This window comes from Oncorhynchus gorbuscha, linkage group LG18, assembly GCF_021184085.1.
Source record: "Oncorhynchus gorbuscha isolate QuinsamMale2020 ecotype Even-year linkage group LG18, OgorEven_v1.0, whole genome shotgun sequence".
Classification (NCBI taxonomy): domain Eukaryota; kingdom Metazoa; phylum Chordata; class Actinopteri; order Salmoniformes; family Salmonidae; genus Oncorhynchus; species Oncorhynchus gorbuscha.
Genome location: NC_060190.1, coordinates 70,023,893 through 70,030,502, shown reverse-complemented (window position 1 = coordinate 70,030,502; position 6,610 = coordinate 70,023,893).

Here is a 6,610-nt window from a genome sequence, read left to right as displayed (position 1 = left end):
TAGCATGTTCCAGAGATTTCTGTAAGTCTTTAGCTGACACTCTAGGATTCCTCTTAACCTCATTGAGCATTCTGCACTGTGCTCTTGCAGTCATCTTTGCAGGACGGCCACTGCTAGGGAGAGTAGCAACAGTGCTGAACTTTCTACATTTATAGACAATTTGTCTTACTGTGGACGGATGAACATCAAGGCTTTTAGAGATACTTGTGTAACCCTTTCCAGCTTAATGCAAATCAACAATTCTTAATCTTAGGTCTTCTGAGATCTCTTTTGTTCGAGGAATGGTTCACATCAGGCAATGCTTGTGAGTGTTTTTTTATAGGGCAAGGCAGCTCTAACCAACATCTCCAATCTTGTCTCATTGATTGGACTCCAGGTTAGCTGACTCTTGACTCCAACTAGCTTTTGGAAAAGTCATTAGCCTAGGGATTCACATACTTATTCCAACCTACACTGGGAATGTTTTAATAATGTATTCAATATAGACAAGAAAAATACAATAATGTGTGTGTTATTAGTTTAAGCACACTGTGTTTGTCTATTGTTGTTGTGACTAAGATGAAGATCAGATCAAAAAATCCTACAATGTGATTTTCTGGATTTTCTTTTCCTTTTGTCTGTCATAGTTGAAGCGTACCTATGATGAAAATTACAGGCCTCTCTCATCTTTTTAAGTGGGAGAACTTGCACAATTGGTGGCTGACTAAATACTTTTTTGCCCCACTGTATATACATACATTCACATATATAAACTCAGCAAAAATAGAAATGTCCTCTCACTGTCAACTGCGTTTATTGTCAGCAAACTTAACATGTGTAAATATTTGTATGAACAAGATTCAACAACTGAGACATAAACTGAACAAGTTCCACAGACATGTGACTAACAGAAATGGATTAATGTGTCCCTGAACAAAGGGGGGTCAAAATCAAAAGTAACAGTCAGTATCTGGTGTGGCCACCAGCTGCATTAAGTACTGCAGTGCATCTCCTCCTCATGGACTGGACCCGATTTGCCCGTTATTGCTCTGAGATGTTACCCCACTCTTCCACCAAGGCACCTGCAAGTTCCTGGACATTTCTGGAGGGAATGGCCCTAGTCCTCACCCTCCGATCCAACCAGATGTGTTCAATAGGATTGAGATCCGGGCTCTTCGCTGGCCATGGCAGAACACTGACATTCCTGTCTTGCAGGAAATCACGCACAGAACGAGCAGTATGGCTGATGGCATTGTCATGCTGGAGGGTCATGTCAGGATGAGCCTGCAAGAATGGTACCACATTAGGGAGGATGATGTCTTCCCTGTAACACACAGCGTTGAGATTGTCTGCAATGACAAGCTCAGTCCGATGATGCTGTGACACACCGCCCCAGACCATGATGGACCCTCCACCTCCAAATCGATCCCGCTCCAGAGTTCAGGCCTCGGTGTAACGCTCATTCCTTTGACGATAAACGTGAATCTGACCATCACCCCTGGTGAGACAAAACCGCAACTTGTCAGTGAAGAGCACTTTTTGCCAGTCCTGTCTGGTCCAGTCCTGTCTGGTCCAGTCCTGTCTGGGTTTGTGCCCGTAGGCAATGTTGTTGCCGGTGATGTCTGGTGAGGACCTGCCTTACAACAGGCCTACAAGCCATCAATCCAGCGTCTCTCAGCCTATTGCGGACTTTCTGAGCACTGATAGAGGGATTGTGCGTTCCTGGTGTAACTCAGGCAGTTGTTGTTGCCATCCTGTACCTGTCGCTTAGGTGTGATGTTCAGATGTACCTATCCTGTGCAGGTGTTGTTACACATGGTCTGCCACTGCGAGGATGATCAGCTGTCCATCCTGTCTTATGCAGCTCACAGTACGGACATTTAAATGTATTGCCCTGGCCACATCTGCAGTCCTCATGCCTCCTTGCTGCATGCCTAAGGTACGTTCACACAGATGAATAGGGACCCTGGGCATCTTTCTTTTGGTGTTTTTCAGAGTCCGTAGAAAGGCCTCTTTAGTGTCCTAGGTTTTCATAACGGTGACCTTAATTGCCTACCGTCTGTAAGCTGTTAGTGTCTTAACGACCGCTCCACAGGTGCATTTTCATTCATTATTGATGGTCATTGAACAAGCATCGGAAACAGTGTTTAAACCCTTTACAATGAAAATCGGTGAAGTTATTTGGATTTTTACAAATTATCTTTGAAAGACAGGGTCCTGAAAAGGGGACGTTTCTTTTTTTGCTGAGTTTATATACATATGTAACGGATGTGAAACGGCTAGCTTAATTAGCGGTGCGCGCTAAATAGCGTTTCAATCGGTGACGTCACTTGCTCTGAGACCTTGAAGTAGTAGTTCCCCTTGCTCTGCAAGGGCCGCAGCTTTTGTGGAGCGATGGGTAACGATGCTTCGATGGTGACTGTTGTTGATGTGTGTAGAGGGTCCCTGGTTCGCGCCTGGGTATGGGCGAGGGGACGGTATAAAGTTATACTGTTACACATACACACATACTTTTTTTAGAATATACCTTTATTATTCCCCGCAAACCATACCACCCCTCCCCCAATTGGCGTAAACTAATAAACAATCATATTTAGGCTTCTACCTTCAGTTTATACATATTATACACATTTTACAGGCACAATCTATTTTACAATAGTTATATTTTGTTTGTTTTTAGTCCTTCCTCTTCTGATTTCTATTTGTAACTGTACTATTTCACAAAATTTCTGAACCTACAGTATATACATTTTACAGGCCCCGCATATTTTACATTGGTTATCTTGTTGTTATTAGTCCCCCCTTCAGCTCCATTCAACCCCTCCCATCTATTTCTTAACACCATCCATTTTGGATTTCTGTTTGCCATATATTTTTTAACTGTGCTGTGATACTTCACAAAAGTACTGAACATTTCTATTGTCATAGCTTGTCAATTAAAGATAAAAAATGTTGCTCAAATAATAATTATATTATTGATTGATTGACTATGACTTTTCAAATCGCCCAGTGTTGCTATCTGCTGCGTTTGTTCTAGGTAAACGTTGCAATTCTTCAGCCATTCCTGTACCTGTGACCCAAAACGAGCTACATATGGACAGTACCAAAATAAGTTAATGACTCTGCCTCCTCACAGCAAAATCTGCAGAGATGGGAAAATTTTGCTGTGATGGGAAGATTGTGTCCCCCATATATATAACATTATATTGGTTGCAAGAATTTAAAATAAAAAAAATGTGAAGTTTTGAATCCGCCGTTGTTTTACTTGACAGTTCATAAACCATGTGCCATGGAATAGGTACATCAAAAATCTCTTTAATAAAAACATATACCAATTTAATTTATCACAATTTTCTTTAACCATTTATGGTCTTTATTAATGCAGCACCAAAATTCAAAAGGCACTTGTACATCTAAACAATCTTTTTGAAGGTGAATTTTAACAGTTGAACAAGATGAAGGAAAAAGGAAAATGCACGCTGCTCTGGATAGTATCACTGCTCTGGATAGTATCACTGCTCTGGATAGTATCACTGCTCTTGATAGTATCACTGCTCTGGATAGTATCACTGCTCTGGATAGTATCACTGCTCTGGATAGTATCACTGCTCTGGATAGTATCACTGCTCTGGATAGTATCACTGCTCTGGATAGTATCACTGCTCTTGATAGTATCACTGCTCTGGATAGTATCACTGCTCTGGATAGTATCACTGCTCTGGATAGTATCACTGCTCTGGATAGTATCACTGCTCTTGATAGTATCACTGCTCTGGATAGTATCACTGCTCTGGATAGTATCACTGCTCTGGATAGTATCACTGCTCTTGATAGTATCACTGCTCTGGATAGTATCACTGCTCTGGATAGTATCACTGCTCTTGATAGTATCACTGCTCTGGATAGTATCACTGATCTTTAATAAGCGTACGTATCGGCCTCACAGCCTTCTTCAGAGCTTTTGGGATTTAAAAAAAAGTGCACCCTTATGTAGACCTAGCCCCACCCACATCCGTTCCACTCATTGAAAGGGGTTGAGGCGGAGGAAAAACAAATAAGTGCTACCAAATATAACAATATACATTTCATAAATATTGCCAATATTACAGAATGTTATGAAGAGTGATCAGATGAATTGCAAAAAAATATGTCCACAGTATTTCAGCCCTGCCACAAAAGGACCAGCTGACATCATGTCAGTGATTCTCTCGTTAGTGTTGACGAGGACAAGGCTGGAGATCACTCTGTCATGCTGATTGAGTTTGAATAACAGACTGGAAGCTTCAAAAGGAGGGTGTGACTTGGAATCATTGTTCTTCCTCTGTCAAGCATGGTTCCCTGCAAGGAAACACGTGCTGTCATCATTGCTTTGCACAAAAAGGGCTTCACAGGCAAGGATATGCTGCCAGTAAGATTGCACCTAAATCAACCATCTATCGGATCATCGAGAACTTCAAGGAGAGCGGTTCAATTGTTGTGAAGAAGGCTTCGGGGTGCCCAAGAAAGTCCAGCAAGCGCCAGGACAGTCTCTTAAAGTTGATTCAGCTGCGGGATCGGGGCACCACCAGTACAGAGCTTGCTCAGGAATGGCAGCAGGCAGGTGTGAGTGCATCTGCACACACAGTGGGGTGAAGACTTTTGGAGGATAGCCTGCTGTCAAGAAGGGCAGCATAGAAGCCACTTAGCTCCAGGAAAACCATCAGGGACAGACTGATATTCTGCAAAAGGTACAGGGATTGGACTGCTGGGGACTGGGGTAAAGTCATTTTCTCTGATGAATCCCCTTTCCGATTGTTTGGGGCATCCGGAAAAAAGCTTGTCCGGAGAAGACAAGGTGAGCGCTACCATCAGTCCTGTGTCATGCCAACAGTAAAGCATCCTGAGACCATTCATGTGTGGGGTTGCTTCTCCACCAAGGGAGTGGGCTCACTCACAATTTTGCCTAAGAACACAGCCATGGTACCAACACATCCTCAGAGAGCAACTTCTCCCAACCATCCAGGAACAGTTTGTTGACGAACAATGCCTTTTCCAGCATGATGGAGCACCTTGCCATAAGGCAAATGTGATAACTAAATGGCTCAGGGAACAAAACATAAATATTTTGGATCCATGGCCAGGAAACTCCCCAGACCTTAATGCGTTTTTCTGGATTTTGTTGTTGTTATTCTGTCTCTCACTGTTCAAATAAACCTACCATTAAAATTATAGACTGATCATTTCTTTGTCAGTGGGCAAACGTACAAAATCAGCAGGGGATCAAATACTTTTCCCCCCACTGTATATGATTATATATATTTACCCCCAAAATATATGTGGGATTGGAAATTATGCATACAATTACATAGAATGTTGCTTCAATCAATCTGCAATATTAACGCTGATCCACTCCTTAAATGAAACAATATTTTAAAAAAATGTTTTTAAAAGACACTGCGGTTAGAACCAAAAATCTTCAATTTGGACTCCAGACCAAAGGACAAATTTACACCAGTCGAATGTCCATTGCTCGTGTTTCTTGGCCCAAGCAAGTCTCTTCTTATTATTGGTGTCCTTTAGTTGTGGTTTCTTTGCAGAAATTCTACCATGAAGGTCTGATTCACACAGTCTCCTCTGAACAGTTGATGTTGAGATGTGTCTGTTACTTGAACTCTGTGAAGCATTTATTTGGGCTGCAATTGCTGGTAACTCTTATGAACTTCTCCTCTGTGGCAGAGGTGACTCTGGGTCGTCTTTTCCTGTGGCAGTCCTCATGAGAGCCAGTTTCATCATAGCGCTTGATGGTTTTTGCGACTGCCCTTGAAGAAACCGTCAAGTTCTTGAAATCTTCCAGATTGACTGATCTTAATGTCTTAAAGTGATGATGGACTGTAATTTTTTCTTTCCTTATTTGAGCTGTTCTTGCCATAATATATACTTGATCTTTTACCAAATAGGGCTATTTGCTGTATGCCACAACACAACTGATTGGCTCAAACACATTTAGAAGGAAAGAAGTTTCACAAATTAACAAGCTGTTAATTTAAATGCATTCCAGGTGAAAACCTCATGAAGCTGGTTTTTTATTTATTTTACCTTTATTAATTTACCCTTATTTAACCAGGCAAGTCAGTTAAGAACAAATTCTTATTTTCAATGACGGCCTAGGAACAGTGGGTTCAGGGGCAGAATGACAGATTTGTACCTTGTCAGCTCGGAGGTTTGAACTCGCAACCTTCCGGTTACTAGTCCAACGCTCTAACAACTAGGCTACCCAGCCGCCCCAGGGTAGCTGGTTAAGAGAATGCCAGGTGTATGCAACACTGTCATCAAGGCAAAGGGTGGTTATTTGAAGAATCTCAAATATAAAATATATTTTGATTTGTTTAACACTTGTTTGGTTACTACATGATTCCATTTGTGTTATTTTATAGTTTTGATGTCTTCACTATTGTTCTACAATGTAGAAAATAGTAAAATAAATAAAAACCCTTGAATGAGAAGGTGTTCTATAACTTTTGACCAGAAGTGTAAGTATTCCGACCCTTTACTCAGCCGGAGCAGGGACACAGGGTGGTAGGATATGTTAAAATTGAACCAAGTGAATAACAGAGCCCAATGAGTCTGCCTTGGGTTGAGGTGTTTGGCGGTG